Source organism: Diachasmimorpha longicaudata, chromosome 3, assembly GCF_034640455.1.
Source record: "Diachasmimorpha longicaudata isolate KC_UGA_2023 chromosome 3, iyDiaLong2, whole genome shotgun sequence".
Classification (NCBI taxonomy): Eukaryota; Metazoa; Arthropoda; class Insecta; order Hymenoptera; family Braconidae; genus Diachasmimorpha; species Diachasmimorpha longicaudata.
The window spans coordinates 8,791,891-8,810,646 of NC_087227.1; the positions used below are offsets into that span (position 1 = coordinate 8,791,891).

Here is an 18,756-nt window from a genome sequence, read left to right on the forward strand (position 1 = left end):
TTGGAGAATTTAATATTCGTTGGGCGGCTAATCGCATTGACGATAACGAATAAATTATGTAAATTAAAATGAGTACATGAGAAACAGGTGAAATTCATTGGAAATATCCTTGAGATGATTCACTTAATCATACATCGTATTCCAATGCGTAGACTGATCGACAATTATTCATCATAAGTTGGATAACACACAGCGCAATTGTCAAAACAAATTCGTTCCATTTTACTCGAAAATTTATTTTCACATGATAAACATGTAGAAAATGGAACAATTGAATTTACCTTCATTTATCGTGTGAATATTGTATCAACACTGTCTTTTTGCGATAAATTTTATTTGTCAATAAACAAGTGGAGTGGGAAATTTTTACGTTTTAAAATCAATGTTTCCTGGTGCTGGGAGTAAAAGAGAGAGAATGAGAGACTGAGAGAGAGAGAGATGAAATTGTTCTGATGCAGTGGCAACTCAACAACTGATGTATCAGTGAGTATTATATGATATTCGCCAATGACCGTCATGTATCATCAACGTAGACAAAGGAAATTTATAATGGAGTTCATCGGTTGTGATCCAATTGATTGCACTGATATGTGATTAACGGTAAATCGATATGTCTATGGGATATTTCACCTTCAATAGTTTGCATTTGTTGCATCGACTTGACAGCGCCCTTCCGAGTTGTACACCATTTCACTCGTATTTATTTTCAATTTTCAATTAAATATTTACCATTAATTTAGTGGAGATAATGTTAAACCCGAAAAAAAAATTTATATTCATCCGTATTTTACCATGACATAACACGAATAGCTTCCACACTGGATATTTTATCTCTATCTCCCCAACTTGACAGGGCTTTCAAAGTAGACAATATATACCTTGTATTAATTTTTAATTTTGTTAAAATCAACCCCCATGTGATATACTTTAATTGAACTGAATAGTTAACGTGAATCATTGCAAGATATTTTCAACGAGATAATGAACATTTGGCATTTAACAAAAATTATTTTGACGATTAAAATTCTTTTTATAATCATCTTGGTATGACATACAATGAAAATTTTGCGTAGAATGCATTTTGGCTTGCCATACAACTTCAACCACGGTATGCGGTCTGTGGGGCCATGAACCACTGGCCGGCATCCACGTTCCCCCAGCGTTCAAAACCGTTCGGTTATACTAGCCAAGTTATATACACTATGTGTGCGGTAACGGGTTACACCTATCTCACGAGTTTTCCATTCTAGTCATATATGAACGACATCGTTCGAATGACAGACGTATAGAGACGAGTCACCACTGTATTGCAATTTGACGTAGCGTTTTCACTCGCGAGAGGGAAAGAGAGAGAGAGAAAGAGAGAACTAGAGAAGGAAAGAAATATGTCCACTACCAGTGCTATGTAACGACGTTGAATAATAGAATATTGACGTAACCAACTTCATGTACCCTAAACGTATACCCAGTTACATACTAAATCAAAGTGAATGGATATCTGACGAATTCGGAAAAAAAATATTATTGAGGTCTTGGAGCATTTATAGATTTTGTGTCAATACAGAAAATAATTGAAAGGGAACATATTGAAGATAATGAAGTTTAACTCTCTTCTAACTGTTGTAGGGGAATGGATAAAGTACTCAAGGCACTCTAAATTACTCAACAGCAATCAACTTCAAATGGAAATTACAAACTTCTTTCAGTTGAGGAATACTAGTTATTTGAAGGTATGAGATTTTCGTAGTGTCGTTTAAATAGAGGTATATAGAATAATCACTGGAAATTTAACAACTTTGGTTCAATTCTCTATAACGAGTGTATTTTTTTTTTCGGGAGAAAGTTCAAAACAACTGTTGAAAACTCAAGAACGAGACTAATTTCCTCCCCAATTTTTGCATTAAAATGACATAAATAAAGGAGAATTTCTAGTGGTCAAAATTATAGGAGAACTTTGGTTTCAAGTATAATATTTGGAATATACAAATCGAAGAAAGTAAAAAAATATATATTTTGGCAAGAGTAAGACCGGGAGTTTATGAAAAGGAAAGGATTGAATTTTTATACCGTCCGGTACTGTCGATGATTTGAGGGTAGAACACCCTTGGAAGGAAGAGAATGCTGGAGCCAAAGGGGCATTAGAATACGTACGCGTATGGAAATAACTTCGACACGTTTCCCTGGGTTGTGAAGACTTGTAATGGGCAGGGGAATGCGGAATTCGAATTTCCTATTTTGGCTGGTTTCCAGTAAATAGTCAACATCTTGACATTTTCATTTTTCATATTTAAATGATTCATAAATTCACTCGACTGTGTGTGCACACCGGGGAGGGGGGAGGAGAGAATTAATTCAATAAAAATGGCGCGTAATTTTTATCGAATCTTTCCTTTCACTTGCGAATTACCGAGTTTTCACGTAATTTTTATTGAACTATTTCCCTCTCTCTATTGTTCGATTCGTTAATTACCCTTGAAAATTACATATCAGTTTACTGATACTAAAGCAATCATTAGAGCATCAACCGATGACAGCCGCTACCCTGGGCTCACTACCCCCTGCTTGGTTCCGTCTTACAAACTACACATGTTTCTTTTTCTAAGGAGCCCACGCGGCTCAATTAATCAACGCAGTCATCGAGATATAAAAAAATATTCAAACGTCCATTTTACCCCGCACTCCCCAACAGACCGATAAAATCATATAACGAATCTCGAACCGATAAAATGATCGAAGTATATTCATTAATTACGAACCCATTCAGTCGATCGATCAATACCCCTGTCATCAATAGAACTCATAACTCACCTGAAACAAATGAATAAGCAAAAAAACCTATTAATTATCGATTCAATCACAATACCATCAAATATAAACCAACAGTTATCAGAAAAACAAACACACTTGTATTATCCCCCATCTACTGTCCTCCTCCTCCTCCTCCCTCTCACCCCATCCACCAAATGCCCTCAGACAACAGACCTCAATTAAAAAAAAAAACTATTTCTGAATTTTCATTTCCCTCTTCTATCCAATAAAAATGGAATAAAATTGTAATCGGTACTGGGAGACAGGTAGCCAGATAAAAAGAGAAAGAAGTCCCTTCACCATACCCCCTCCCCTCCCCCCCTCTTTCACCCCCACACCGAGTTCTTCGCACGCGACTAAACACCGTAGCGTGCCACCAGGTGCTCCATTGAATTTCAAACCCCACACGACAACAGTAAAGAGGGAGGAGGGGCTGGGTAGAGGCGAAAGCCTCTTCGTTGACGTTGCGGAAATGCAAAGAGTGAGGACCCGGAAAGAGTGGCACAACGGAGGGTGGCATAACAGGGGCTAAAGGGGGGTAGGCTAAAGAGAGAGGAGGAGAAATGAGGAGAGGGAATGAAAAAGAGGTGTAGAGAAGGTGGAGATGGTCGAAGTGTTCCTTTATGCGAGACTAAAGAGCCTGACCCACATACGTTGTGGGTGGGCTCAGGTTGAACGCCACACAGGGGTTAGGGGGGGAGGCAGGAGGAGGGGCTGGATAGGAGTGAGAACAGAGGGAAACGTAACAGAAGTGAGAAAAGGTTTATATATGAAGAAAGCTCAGTACTGAGCACCACTGAGTGGCGAACAAATGAATGAGTGTGTGGGCGAACACGTGACCAGAGAACCAAGCCCTCTTCCTTTCTCCCTCACTCTAACCCACTATCTCTGTATTTCTCTTGAAACAACTTTGGTTATATATGTCACTTCATAGTGTGCATTTTGTGTTTGTACGTAAGTGACGGTGACTTCGTTTTGGCTTCGCTAACCACAGCCGAACATTACGCTAAGGTTTGAGGAGAGTTTGGTTGATGGGTAGAAGGGGATGAAATGGTGAAGTGTACTAGTGGGGGTATTTTGTGTTGTTGGTTGGATTTTAGATGGGGTTAAGAGAGACGGTGTGACGCTTGGGTTAACACTTGGATACAGTGCAACGTGGTGAATGTATCGAGGTAAAGTTATCGTACGAAAATTTTAAAATGAGAGAATAACAAATTTGAGGGAGAATGATAGTGAAATTATTGATAATATGTCAGTTGAATTGGATATAAAAATCGGCATTTATATGTATTGATATGGTAAATAATAATCCAACTTGTGTTATCGATATTATTGAGATTATGGTAATCCATAATGATTTCAATTTTAATGAAAAATAACGTAATCACTGGTTTTTCTAGACAAACTGAAACTTTCAATATCACCGAAACGTTAATTCCATTTTCAGGCAATTATCGGTTTCATTTAATCGAACTGTTAATTGGAATATGGCAGTATCAACAGAGAGCAGACGATGAGAGAGGGAAATGGTGGAAGTGAGAGAGGAAATATAGCATAAGGGATATGGCTCTTCTCGCTTCCATTGTCTGGGATATTCTCATTTTCAATTCCGAATGTGGTCACCGCATACTTCTCCCCTTTCTTCTCTCTTTATCACCAACCCCCTCCCCCCTTCATGCCCCCCTCCCACTGATTCTCTCCGCCCTTTACCCGAAAAACGATCAAACTGTGAACGGAAAAGGAATAGAATGAGAAATAAAAAGGAAAACTGAGAAGAAATAAACTCCATTGCCAGCAGTAAATTGTCTGGCCGTTCAGAAAAATTGCTCCGATTCGAGGAGGATCTTCCGTGCACTAGAGGGTGTGCGGGGAGGGGTTAAGAAAAAAAAAAAAAGGCTAGTTCACCGAGTTTTACAGTGGAACATGATGGGTGAGTTGGTGGAGAGGGTGAAAACGTGGAGTCGACACGAAGGTAGCGACGGGTTCAGTTGAACGGGAGAAAAATTATAACTTTAATTTTTCACCCTACCTTCCCCACTGCTCACCCCTGGCCCACCCACAATGCTATACACCGTTAAAAATATTTTGCAAGATATTTCAACAAAACTTTTCACCACTTGTTGAAAATTTTTATCACATTATATTCTGAAAAGAACGGACTTGGCTATGTAGTCCGCATTGTGGTTCATGTGCTTGAAATAAATCGAAAACTATTTGAATAATCATCCACGGAATCTGATCCAATAGCTCTATTTTATTTAAATAATTTCAGCGGATGTTTCAAAATAAATCCACCAATTTCTCCAACAGATGAGAAAATCAATTTTCGTTGGTTGACGTGAATGTTTTCCAGTTTCAAACTGCAATAAAATCTTTTCATAGGATCATTGACCCACACACCTCAAAAAACGTGGAGAAAGAGGAAATAGGATAGTCCTATCGATACTCCCTCGATATCGACTTTCTACCCCGTACCAAATATCGACTGTGTCATGCGACATTGGCCGTTATGTTTATGTTCCCTATTTCACCCAAGAAAACCTCAATTTTGGAAAATAATAAAAGTTTTTTTGTTAAGAACCTTTAGTTGTCATAATTGTAACGTTTCCAACTGACCTTTAAATACCCAAAGATTCCTGTCTTAAAAAAATAACGTTCACAAAAGATTCCGACCTGTGAAGAATATCAATCGTTGATGTAAATGAATATTTTTCACAGTCCATTCCCACTACTTTCATTTTCTTGCAAATATTAACAATTGAAAGAGATGACAAAATACGCAACATCATGGGATGTACACGTGATTAGAAACATAAAAAGACTTTGTCGGAGGCATTGAAAAAAGGAAATCTCTAACGTGACACGCATAAATGGTGTAGAAGAAGTAAAAAAGAAGAGATAAAAAAAAAATACATATAAGAGAAGTCGAGTTGCAATGCGGGGGTATTATTGAGTTCCCAGCGTAAACACACGAGAGGGCCATGAAAGGAAAGACAAACAGTACGACAGCTGGTGAGAGACAAAGATGAACGTGTATATGAAAGTTGGAACGAGAGGGATGGCAAACGGAGAGTAGAAAAAGAAAAAGGGAAAAAGAAAAGCCGGAGAAGGCTAAATACAAGGCGAATGTTGAAACAGAGGGTTCCCATGCTGCGAGAGAAACACTGGGAGAAAAGAGACATTTTCAAAAAACCAAAAAAAAGGGCTAAAAATGAGATGAAAAAAACAGTATTGCGAAAGGGAAACCCTAGAAATGTGTGCACAAAAATAATCACACTGAAAATTCATGAATTTTACTTTTTAAAATAATTAAATAATATTTGAATAAGCTCTACAGACGATAAGTGCGCTGCAATCTCAAGTATATCCTTCATAATGACTGAATGAAGTGCAATAATATTATCAACAGCGTTGAGTGCCGAGTGGTAGGTAAATAAAATATTTAAATTATGAGAAAAGTGAGCGTGATTAAAGTGTCTGAGGGGTTTAAATCTAGACGTATAAAACCTCAAGATGATACAGTTGAGACTCATGTGAAGCTCACCTCATGCAAGCATTCAAAGGTCTACATGAACATGGTATACATAGATGGTGGGATTTTCGTTGCACGCACATTTTTAATGCACAACAGTTACGAGGGATTTCCCGTTATTCAACAAACTCAACGTATTATGAAGGAAGTGATGAATATATCGTGGAAAATCTATATTTCAACAATATGATTTAATGCAGCATGACATATTGCAAAATTTTCAACCATTTGTGCTAAATTCATGAACTTTAATCCCATCATTAAGATCAATGCACTTAACCGCAAATTAATACCACAATTAAAGCAATCGACAGCCATTGTGATACACGAATAAAATTTGTAATGCATGATTAAACGTGATCCCACTGAAGGAAGTATTTATTTTCCTCTGCTGGGGGTCCTGACACCGAAGGCATTCGATTTTTCCCTCCCAGCAGGAGGCAACAGTCAAATCCATTGGTAATAGTCCGAAAAAAAAATAAATAAATAAATAAATCCCTCAACACACCCTAGACGAGAAAATTGCATTTGCCCAAGTATTCATATGTTCATTACCTCAATAATCACGATATTTATCCAATTAACTTGCTGTAATAATTTACCCGTTGAATGCTCAAACATGAACGTTTAATTTAGAAAACAAGCTAATTATTAAGGTATGTTTACTTGGATATCAGCCCCTAATACTTTAATCTCTGCATATGAATCGAAGTGAGATGGTTATTTCCGCGTTTTCGGTGGAAGAAAAAAAAAAAGAAACTAGAATGAGGAGGGTAGCGAAGGGGTGGATAAAAAAAAAATGAGAGAGAGAGAGAGAGAGAGGGGGTGGAAAGGGAGTTGGGATTGTCGAGTGGGTTGAAGTGAGAAAGACGGGCTTGTGTATGAAAAAGAGGAAGAGAAAAGCTGAGAGGCGGGTTGAACGAAGAGGCCGAGAGTCTGGCGGGAAAAATCAATAGCTGGTGGTGCTGCCGGCGTACCTAACCTTCCCAACTATTCTATCTCACTTACACCAACAATTCTCCGTTATTCAACATCTCTCTTGCACACTCACTCCCCTCCCCCTCCACTACCCGGTGTGTTACTATCTAAGCGGGGTCGAACTCACCCATACACACGGTACACCAATACAAAGTTGGTGCTTTTGGTGTAAGCGCACCGACCGTACCTAAACCCTCTTCCGGGCTTCTCTCTCACTTGCAACTTTCATCTCCCATCCTCTTTCCCGTTTTGTGCTACTGCGGGAATTGCGGGGCCCTAGTTCCGAAAAAAAAAAAAAAAGAAAATAAAAAATTGCAAGGGAGAAGGAAAACATCCCCTACTCACTCTACCTCCACTCAGCAGTCCACGCGAGTTTGCAACATTTTTTTTTTTTTTTTCGAAAGGCCCTTCATATTCTTCTTTTTCATCTCTTTTTGAAAATCCTTTCTTTTCATTTTTCATCCACCTTCTTCCCCCTTATTTTTTCGATTTATTCAGGGGGCTTTTGTTTCCATTTATACTCGAAGGAGAGAACAAAAAAAAATCATCGGTGGATTAGTTGCGCAGACTCGAGGCCCTATACTGCAGCATGACCATTTGTGAAGATACTGATAATTTAATATTTAATCATAATAAATAATGGTTTGATAAGCGGTTGTAATTATCGATGACAACAACTTTCGTGTCCCATACTGCGCTTGTACGAAACAATAACGGTATTAATTGAGAGGTAATGGACAATATTTCAAGTGCAGAAAGCACTGCTATTCAGAACTAAATTTATTAATCTTCAATAATCGAAAGAATGTAATATCCCAAACAGATAATTACGGTGGAGTAAATATTGTAATACCATAAAAATTGAAACAGAATATCTATGAAATTTATATTTAAATCAAATTTCTCACGAATAAATCACGCCATAAATCTGGTATTTATTTTTCCCAGTAGAATTTACCAAATGTGAATATTTTAGAATAACCAAAACTCACTAAATCGTAACCTATTTTTACTGAATATTGTATCAGACAGGTTTTAACTGTAATCATCATGACTATCGGATTAAAAGCATCGTCCCCTGGGGCTCAGCTTCCACGATGGTTCTTGCATCAAATAACAAACCCAACAATGCAGCTTTATCCTCCTCAATGTTCAAAAACCTTGTAAAACAATTAACAAAGTGTCTAGAGGTACAACATTTTCTCATTATCGTAGCTATTTAAATACAATTAATTTTCCAAACGTAATTCTTGGAATATTAACCACCAGTTTAATTAATTAATTCAGTTATTGTTGAATATGACTGCAGCATGGTTTACGGAAGGAGCTTTCTTTATTAAATTACCATGATTTTTATTCATTTCCTCGTTCCTACACACATCTTTGCATTATTTTGGACACTTCGTGTTATTGTTCTCACTCTTTGTTTATACCTTCGAGTGTACCTCCAACACGGAAACAATATATATAACATGTATCTCACCCGAGTAAATTTACAGGGCCATTAATAAAGACTTCATGTTGTTGCATATATAAAGTGAAAAGAAAAGGCAGACGAGAGAGACTAACGGCAGTGAGTAAAAGAGGGTGTGAAGAAGTACGAGGGAGGGGAATATATTTTATTATGTACAGGTGAAAACAGTGTACAATACACAAACGAACTCAGAACGTGAATCACGCCCGGCTACTACAATCAATTTTTAATCCAACTTTTCTCTCTCGTTATAGTGCAGTTTTTTTTTCCCTCTCATCTTGCGACGCCTCATCCCCCATCTCGTTCTCTCTCACCCTACAGGGTATAAGGGAAGAAGCAAGCACAAAAGAGCAAAGCAAGAGTGAATCAGATGCGTAAGAGGTTATAGCTTTTGTACACAAGGAAAGGCGTGGAAAGAATTCTGTCTTAGAATGTCGCACAAACCAATCGATTCCTCCCCAGAGGGAAAACGAGACGAGAAACGGGAGAGAAAGAGTAGATAAGAGAGAAAAAAAAAAGCATAATGGTAAAGTTTGTCAAGGTCAAGTCTCAAGTCGAGAAGAAAAAAGTCCTTTCGTATTGAAATTGAATTAGCATAAAAGTTTGATGCAATTTTCATTGGGAATTAAATACAGACGAAAGAAGGAGTACGTCCTTCGTCGTTTATTCTGGCTATTTATTTATTAAGGAGTCATTTCTATGTGACTACAGTGCGTACCTACAAGTGTTCCAACCGCTGGTACACACCAAAATTTAAATACAATGAGCTATTTTGAATTTTTATCGACGCTAGCGCGTAGAATCTGTGTGTATGTGAATACGTATTTTCATTTCTTTTTCTTTTTTTTTTGGTAATATACATTTTATAACATACATTGGGTACGGGTTATATACTAAACTGGCTTCAAAATGCAAATTTAACCGCACCAATTAAGCGTTAGTCACACTATCCTCTCGGTTTTTTTTTCCCCCCAACGCGAAGTTACACTGCAATGCAGTTATGTGGACATAATCATTCGACTGCATAGTGTATAGAGATAGGGGTTAGAGGGGGGAAAGGGGGAAAAAAAATATGTTTACGAATTTTATCGACGATGGCAGCGGCAAAAATTCAATATTTGACGTTGGCCCTATTGTTATCAGTGGTATTGTGTTGCTGGAATATGAGAATGAAAACCGTGGAGAGTTGGACTCGATCGGATTACCGTACCTCGAGTGAATTAATTATGCAACTTCTGATTTAACCACCCGTTGTGTAGAGTCAAGTGTTCAACCCACACAACTTATCGAAGTGGGGAAAATTCATACAGAAGAGATCATTAAAAAAAAAAGGGGGGGCGGGGGGTAGACTAGATGAGAGTCTTAGATTAATAATTTCAGTTTTTCTTCTATTTTTGAAAAATAATTTATAACGGAAAAAAAAATCAACAACTTAAATTAGAACAATTGCACTGGTTCGATCCAGAAGTAGATTGAGAATCGACTTTTTATGAACGGAATTTCCCCAGAAATTAACGTTCTGTATCAAATCGATTTTCTTTCGAGGTCAAGAGAACTGTTCGTTCTCATAGGTATCATTTATCTATCTCTCTCTCTCTCTCTCTCTCTTTCTCATTCCTCCTTGTACACGTTTATATACCCTCTCCCAGCCCTCACAACCACCCCCCACCTACAACAGTACTTGGAATCAGATCGGACGTTCGATTAACTCTCCAAGTTTCGATACGTCCGGCGTGGAAACGACGTCAGGGTTGATACGTCGAAGAGCATCGACGAAATGCACCAGGGCAATGGATGTATCTACTAATACACCTGTTTCACCTCCAAGTACACCTACATGCACATGTATGTACTCACTGGTATCCCTCTCTGGGCAATGCCCACGGGTTTACCGGTGCCGCGAGTCTGATAATGGAAAGGTAATTTATGTCGGCGCTTCGCGTTGTGGCCGCCAACATGCTCTTGAGTATAACTCCATCCTCCCCCCCCCCCTCCTCCTCCTCCTCCTCTTCCTCCTCCGCCACCCATACACACCCCCTTACCACCTCAAGCCCCTCTCACCTCCCTCACCACTACTTCCCCCCCTGATTCTCCATTCCTCTCTTACCACATCTCACAGTGTACCTCCACTGGCTCTCAACATTCCAAAACACACGCATATTCAATGTTACGTATATACGTTCATTGTATAACGTCATAAAGGTTGCACTACAATTACGGAATAATTGGAAATACTGGAAGAACATTGTAGAAAATTGTCAGTGAATAGTGTCATGAGTAGTTGAATAAAAATAGTGATTTTATTTGAAATTACGCAGAAATTGAATTGAATCGTCTTACGAATAATTAGTAATAATTTCATTTATAAAAGATATTGGAAATATTGATGAGAATTCGTGATAATTAATTTTCTAGGATTATTGAGCTACGAGGGATCACATAAGTAGTTATGGAATGAAGATGACGATAAAAACGAAATTGATGAAAAATTATATTGCCTGGATAAAAATATTCTGTAAAAATTACGCTCCTCACAGTTACGTTAAATTTCTATATTACACTCAGAAATTGTTGAAAAGATACGTTATTTTTACGGAATATTAGTCTCTGCGTAGTATAGAGTAGAGTCAATGAGACCTATCACTGCCGAACCAATAACGTCCTGATCTACTGCCAGCTCCCATATTCGTTAGAATTCATTTATAGAGATGTCTGGGTTATTACTGAAAAATTCACTGAAGAAATTGATGATATCTTATCAGTACACGTACGACAATCTATCTCCATAATGTCTATCAGCGTAAAATAGATTTTCCGATTGAAAATTGAAAAATTCACATATCTATGATACTGTTGAGTTTAAGCAATAATCCGAGTGCCTTCGTCCCACATATATGTCCATCTATTATGAATTATCGTGAAACGCATGTAAACCGCTCGTCGTATCTACGATAAGACGTAATCACAGTCTCTCCCCCCCCTGCCCCTATTGCCACATAATGCGTGAATATGCATAGGTTTACAGGCCTCACAGTTGGTATTATGGAATACCTATGAGCATCCAGGAACACCAATAGATCCTGACCATTTGGATCAATGTACACTAACGACCTCTACTCCTACCCCCCCCCTCCCACCCTCTCAATCCAATCACTTCCCTAATGTTGAATTCATTTGTTTCTGTTTACTTTTGTACACGGATAGGTTATGCAGGAGTGATGGGTTACTCTATACATAGTAACATCGATTTACCTACGGCCAACTTATCCTCACAAACCAGAGTATAACAGACGAGTTGTGTATGCATGTGTACCTTTTGCGACGGATTTACGGTGGATCGCGTGAGCCAATAAACATGTATTATACGTAAGAAGAGCACCTGACATACTACTGAAAAATCTCAACAACTATTTCTGCAATTTTCATCAATTTATTTATCAATTATTAATTTTTTTTTTTTTTTATCGCCCCCATAATTCCAACTAAACTCGTTATAGAAAGTCCGTTGACGCCTGCGGAAAACGACCCGTAACCAGTTTCATGTTTTTTACACGTTTTATTTGTGAAACAATTAAAAAAAAAAAAAAAAAGAAATGACTATTCGTATTCGGAAATGTGAGAGAATGTGGAATTAATTGTAGTTCCGGGGTAGATGGAATGCCGAAAAATGTCAAATTTACATGGGTAAAGGGGAAGAAGGGGGAGGGGGGGCAGGAGGGACGCTTTATTGATTCACCGACGAGGTCGAGGAATATATACCGCGTTGATACTCAGGGAACACAGTTTTAGGGCGAAATCGCAATATCTCAGCGGTTGGCAAACAACCTCCAGACGGTCGAGATATTTGCACTGATATATTGCGTGTCTCACAAATGAAAAATGAAATTTAGAATTTTTTTTTCTTTTCCTAGTCGAGAGATGGAGACAAATATTTTATTAAATTTTGTTTTCCATGTATTTCGATAATAGAGACGTATACGGTAGATGTCGAGGCTGATCGAACGTGATTTTTCGAGATATTGTATTGAATATCTTATTGATATTTGATATTTTTGATGGAGGAGTACATTCTCAATATACGATGGTACTGGAAATTTGTGAGTTTGCATATTTTGAGTTCGTCTGACATGGAAAAATTGAAATAATAATACGTTATTTTTTAAATATTCTCTTATCTAATTCGATATTTTTTAATTGAATGAAAAAAAAATCAGGATTCAATCAGCCTAGAGTTATATGATTGAGAATTATTTTTACAATATAATTCATTTTCCATTAGCATCTATTGTACAAATATTGATAAACATTCATTATTGTTGACTCCTGACAGGCAAATAAACTCGCAGGAGTATTTTTTTTTTATCACCCCAGAAACGATGAAAGAATTGTCTCTTTGAAATGTCATGATATAATTAAACTCGATTGGATTACATACACCTACAGGACTCAGTACCATGAGTATACCATTTCCTACACCTCATTCTGCCACATAGTGGCCGTCTTCCGACATTGTCCATCGGCATTTGAACATAACAACATATCATGCCAAACCCATGAGACACGATATGGACTCGAATGTAGAGCGATACGATGATGTGTTTCGTGAGCCTACCGGCAACATAATACACAACTACCACATGATCATCGCTCCCTGCCATCCACTGGACCCCCAACCGCCCCTCCCCCTCCCCCATCACATACAAGGGCGTTACGAGCTTGTACATTCATACGTGCGTTTGAAAATGACGACATGCTGGTTACGATTGCGATAATGCGTTTTACGAGGGCAGGGAATGTGAACGTAAAAGACGCCTGCCAGCGATCCATCATCGTGATTAAAGATATATTACTTACAGTACGACGATCTCTGTATACAACACTAAGCCTCCAGCAATGTTGAATCGTTACTTCTCCTATTTCCATCACAAACACATATTTTTTATTCTCCTTTTATTATTCTTTGTTGATAAAAAAAAAATTCCTTCATACTGTTAATTAATTAAGGATTTGCCGAGTGTAGAAGAAGAGAAAAGTCGGAGAATAACTCTAGTTCATGACATTGAAAATCAACCACAAATAGTCTGACTCCTAAATTATAATCGAGAGAAACGTAAAAAAATATAGATCAACTTGAATAATTTGCAATGAGTACAGCAATTTTTGAAGGAAACGAGTTGAGTGATGGCCCGAGAATTTCGGGGTTCCCTTTGATCCTCGTGAGGGTCCACTAGACATCAACAACGTTCGTCAGGCCAAAGTGAGCCGAGTGTTCGGCAGTGATAGCTCCCATCTATGATCAGCCTCATTCCTCCCAGAATATTTTTCACCATAAAATTATCCTACTATCCATCAATATTCACCAGGTGATTGACAATAGGTGACTCTACCACCCACAATGTCTTAGGATTCTCGTAATAATAAAATTAGCACTGACAGCCAGTTATTCATGGAAGACACATAACTTGAATTTCATTGAGCCCAGAAAATTCAAGTGGTCACAATGAATTTTAAAAGTTTGGTCATTTTACGGGTATACTTATCCCATAAAATTCATTGATACATAAAATTCTTCAATGTATCTCATACTAAGCAACAGCTTAACCACTGTACGCCGTAAAACAAGCACCGACAGAGAAAACTGGTGGAAACTAGCCGAGTGAGAGGAGCCTCAGTACCCTGGCTTTGGTTATTTTCGGGGCGCTTTTACGAACCACGGAGTTGAAATTTATGAAGACACGCTTCTCGTACTCACCTCAGCTAGTGCCCACAAGAAAAAAAAAAATTAAAAAACGAGAGTTCACCAAGAGAGATGCTCTAAGGAGTTGAAAAAAAAAGGGGGAGGCACGGTGAGAGTGGGGTAAGAGAAACTGTTGGAGAATAACAAGGCGAAAAAAGAGGAAAAATGTTTTGAAAAAGAAAAAAGAAATGCCAAGTAGAGGAGTGAGAGAGAGAGAGAGAGAGGGAGAGGAAAGAGAGCCTGAAGCAACACCAGCCACTGCAGTTCGAGAAAAGAGATATGTACATCTTCTTTATTTTGACGTTTTTTTTTTCTCCCCTCCTCCCCTTCCATTCCCCTCATTGTATTTTTATTTTTCCTCCTTGTCTTTCTTTCAACGTTGTCTATTCTCCTACCCCTTCTCCACTTGCATCGCTCCCTTTTCCCTTGGTTAGCTTCGCTTGCCTGGCGAACTAAGTAGATTACTCAACAAGTGGTGGCTGTGGATCCTGGCCGGTCGTCGACCACCTCACAACTCGAACGTCGAACTACATTACCCCCTACCACGCTAAATTCCAGGGGAAAATATTCGCACATCTGCGTGTAAACTCAGTCCAACTCGAGTGAAGAAGCGAGAGAAGAAAAAAATAAAATAAAGAAAAAGAATTGAACCGAGGGCCGAGAGAGTCGATTGGATTGCAATGGTGGGTTATTCTTGGCGATGGTTCGAGAGAAGAAGACTTCACGTTTCGACAATATTTGATTGTTCTGTTGTTTATGCTGTTGTTAATGGAGGTATAAGGTACCGGATTTGTTTGGATGATGGGATGAAAACAATGTGTATAGTACGAAGGCATTGAATTTATTTATTCTAGAATCATGTTATGGGATTGATTATCCAGATTTTTGGGATTTTTTCATGACGAATGGAAGCTCTGCCTGACCATTTTTTATTCTGTATTTTTTTGGGAAATTATAAATATCCGATCAGTCAATATTATATGTATCCGAAGACGCTGACTACTGGAGACACTAGTCAGAGGATCCACCAGTGTTCACGAAAATAATTGTAGAGAAAATTTAACGAGTTTTCTACTCTCAGAGGAATAAATCAATAAATAATAGTTCCTTCAGATTCTGAACGTGAATTTCCCTTAGTCCATCCATTAATGAGTTTCACCCTACTCAACCCTACATCCTCCACCCTAGCTTAATTATTGAAAATTAATAAGAATTCCAATGGGGATGTGCAATATTAATAAAAAACTAAATAGAACAATCACAACCCATGAAAGTTAATAGCCTTCCCCAAAAGCCCACGAAGAGACAGGATGGTGTGGAAAGGGATGAGTACGAAGGAAACTATAGTTTCCAGTTGGTGCTCACAATCACGTTATTATAGCAATGTATGTCCTGTGCACCGCTGTGTTTAATGCAAAAGCGGATGGGTCATGGGAACTAGTGTACACTGTCGTTAATACTCCTATCATAATTTCATAGGCGCCGGTTACAGATACATACTGGAGCAATAAACCGTAACCGAATGTGTACATCGACGTTTTTGGTAATTAGCCGAGATTGGTACAGAGGCGTAAACCAAACTCGACCATCGCCACTATTTTTCACCTCACGCATGCGCTCGATTATCCTATTGGTTAGCATTTAAATAATCCCGATGTAATATAACCACAATTTATTTTTAATTGTTCGTGTATCAATCACTCGTTCATTTGCAATTTTTCAACTCAATTTTTTTTTCTCCCTCCCTGATATTGGCTACTTTGATGTGAGATTTCCCTTTTTACATCGATACCTTTTTTCCACTCACTGAACCTACGTTAGTTCAATCAAAAAATTTTTTTTCATCTTTTTTTTTTTTTAAATAAAAGATGAAAGCAACCAAACATCCATTAGCTCTCTTTCAGTTTTTCTGCATACATACATATTGAAAAAAAAAAAGAAAAAAAAATGAGTTTTGACAGATTTACTTGTTTATTTTTCGCATCACTTTGACCATGATTTGCGTCCCTCCAACAATGTAGGTAAATGTGCGTCGGCCCGTGACGTTCCAATGATCGACGTAACAATATATCGTTATTACATACACAAGCCATGTGGGAACATGTGTATACATGGCATGTGGGACGGTTCAGTCACGCGATGTGGATGGCACAATATAGAAAGAATGAGAGTTGAGACGTTCAGCCCTCCCTCCCTCTCACTCACTCCCCCCCTTTTTTTTTATTTCATACGAGATTTATCGCACGACAGATCAAGTTAATAGCCGAACTATATTACTGTACTCTATCGAATTAAGAAAAATTCTTCGTCACATTTATTTTCAAAAAAGACCAGACGCATCAGTATCTTTTTTTTTTAAAGACGACTATTTTTCCTTCCATTTTTATTCCATCTTTTTAATGACTTCCTGTTTTTTTTTTACGCTCATGCATTTTCTGATAATAAAGAATGAAATCACATTTGTCGAGAGAGTTCAAAGACTATGAGATACGGGTAGCGTACAGCGCTATCGACGCAGAGATACAACAGAGACACATATAAAGAGGATGGTATATTGATGTTACATAAACATTTATGCCATCTCAAAACGTAAAATCGTAATATAAACGACTATCACGGATTACGCATCACATTTTATCACGTTTTTTTCAGTGTACTTGAATTCAACATTTCTGCAGATTACTATCTCATTCAATGTTTCGATAATGCAATCTCATTTTATATCTTAATGGGAATTTTTAATTAATCTCATCGATTGAAAGAATTAAATTTATATATATCAAATACACAAGATATAATAATCTATTTTGAGAAAGGAAAAAATTTACTTGAAATTAAATTAAGTGAAAAGAATAATTAAATTAAGGAATAATCAAATTCAGTTAAAAAATGGTAATTTTTTTAGGCTCAATCTAAAATATTCAAATGTAAAAAGGAAATACTTCGAAATCAAACATGGTGGCATAGATTGCTGACACAAAATGTTTTATTCGTTTTTTTTAAAAAGAGGAAATAGCATCCTCTTTGAATATTCAATGGGAAGCGAAACTTTTTTTCTGTAGGTTAAAAAGCGGGTATCTATTTCCATGTGACGTCTACTTTAAAAAATAATTATTATTCGAGGGTCTTCCTGTACACGATATTTGCAGCGACTATTTCTTAATTAAGAAATTCCCAATGATTGAGAAATTTTATTGAAAGATACCCACAAATAAACCGTCAACTTCTGAGCTTGAGAATTTTCCAAACATTTCAAAGTTCTTCTTACCAACGATTTTCCATTAAAAATTACGGAAATCGTTTCGTAATTTTCACTAAATATTACTTTCCCCATGCACATTCTTCATAAACTATCGGATACAACTACCTCCACGCTACCTCATATTGTGGCAAGTTCTTCTTTTAGAATTTACCTCACAGCCGCTTCGGCATAAAATCAAAGAGCAATTATTACTTCACACCGCATGATTGATTATTTCTAAAAACCCAGAATTATGTGACTGATTAGGATGGAGTTCTAGCAAAACACTCCATAATTTTCCTCTAAATATTTCTACTCACTTCTGCAATCGGTAAGTGAACCCGAGTTCGGTAACTTCCAACTAAATATTTTTCTCAATATAATGAAAAAAAATCCAATCGCAAAATTCAACTTTAAATTATCTCATTTTCCGATAAAAAAAAAACAATTAGTGTATGCGAGAAAAACGATAAAAATAATGACTTATGTCTTGAAATTATTGAAGACGCAATGGAGTTACATCGAGTGGATGAAACTAGGTTGAAAACGCACCGACAGGTCGAGGGAAATAATGGCCAGGTTTAATCACCGCAAACGTCGATACGATACGACACTGAATGAAACTCCACGTCTCACCCCACACCCCCTTTCCCTGTCCCACCTCACCCCAGCATCATCATCTCTCCCACTGTCTCGTTATTCACACACCTCCCCACCCATTAACTCTCGATGTATATTTTCCTCGACTCTCTACCGTCTCCACTGTGATATCGGCCAACGTATACCCCCCTCATATCCCCCCCCTACACACACACCCATCATCCCCCAGACTCTTGTATACATCCGCACGCTCCAGTTCTTAAAGCTTCTGTACGAATCCCGACAACTCACCTTCACTAGTTTCACTTTATGTTGAAAATATTTATTTTCCGTATTTCCCACTCTCTCCATTGTCACCATCGTTCAATAACCGAAGTGCAATTCAA

The 18,756-nt window shown here is 37.8% G+C and overlaps 1 protein-coding gene and 1 long non-coding RNA gene across 10 annotated transcripts in view; one reads left to right on the forward strand and one right to left on the reverse strand.

The window, feature by feature from the left end:
* The window catches only part of Rbp6 (RNA-binding protein 6), a 329,371-nt gene that overhangs the window by 288,587 nt on the left and 22,028 nt on the right, over positions 1–18,756 (reverse strand). The window lies entirely within an intron of this gene.
* The window catches only part of LOC135160137 (uncharacterized), a 43,083-nt gene that overhangs the window by 7,373 nt on the left and 16,954 nt on the right, over positions 1–18,756 (forward strand). The gene's annotated exons all lie outside the window — the stretch shown is intronic.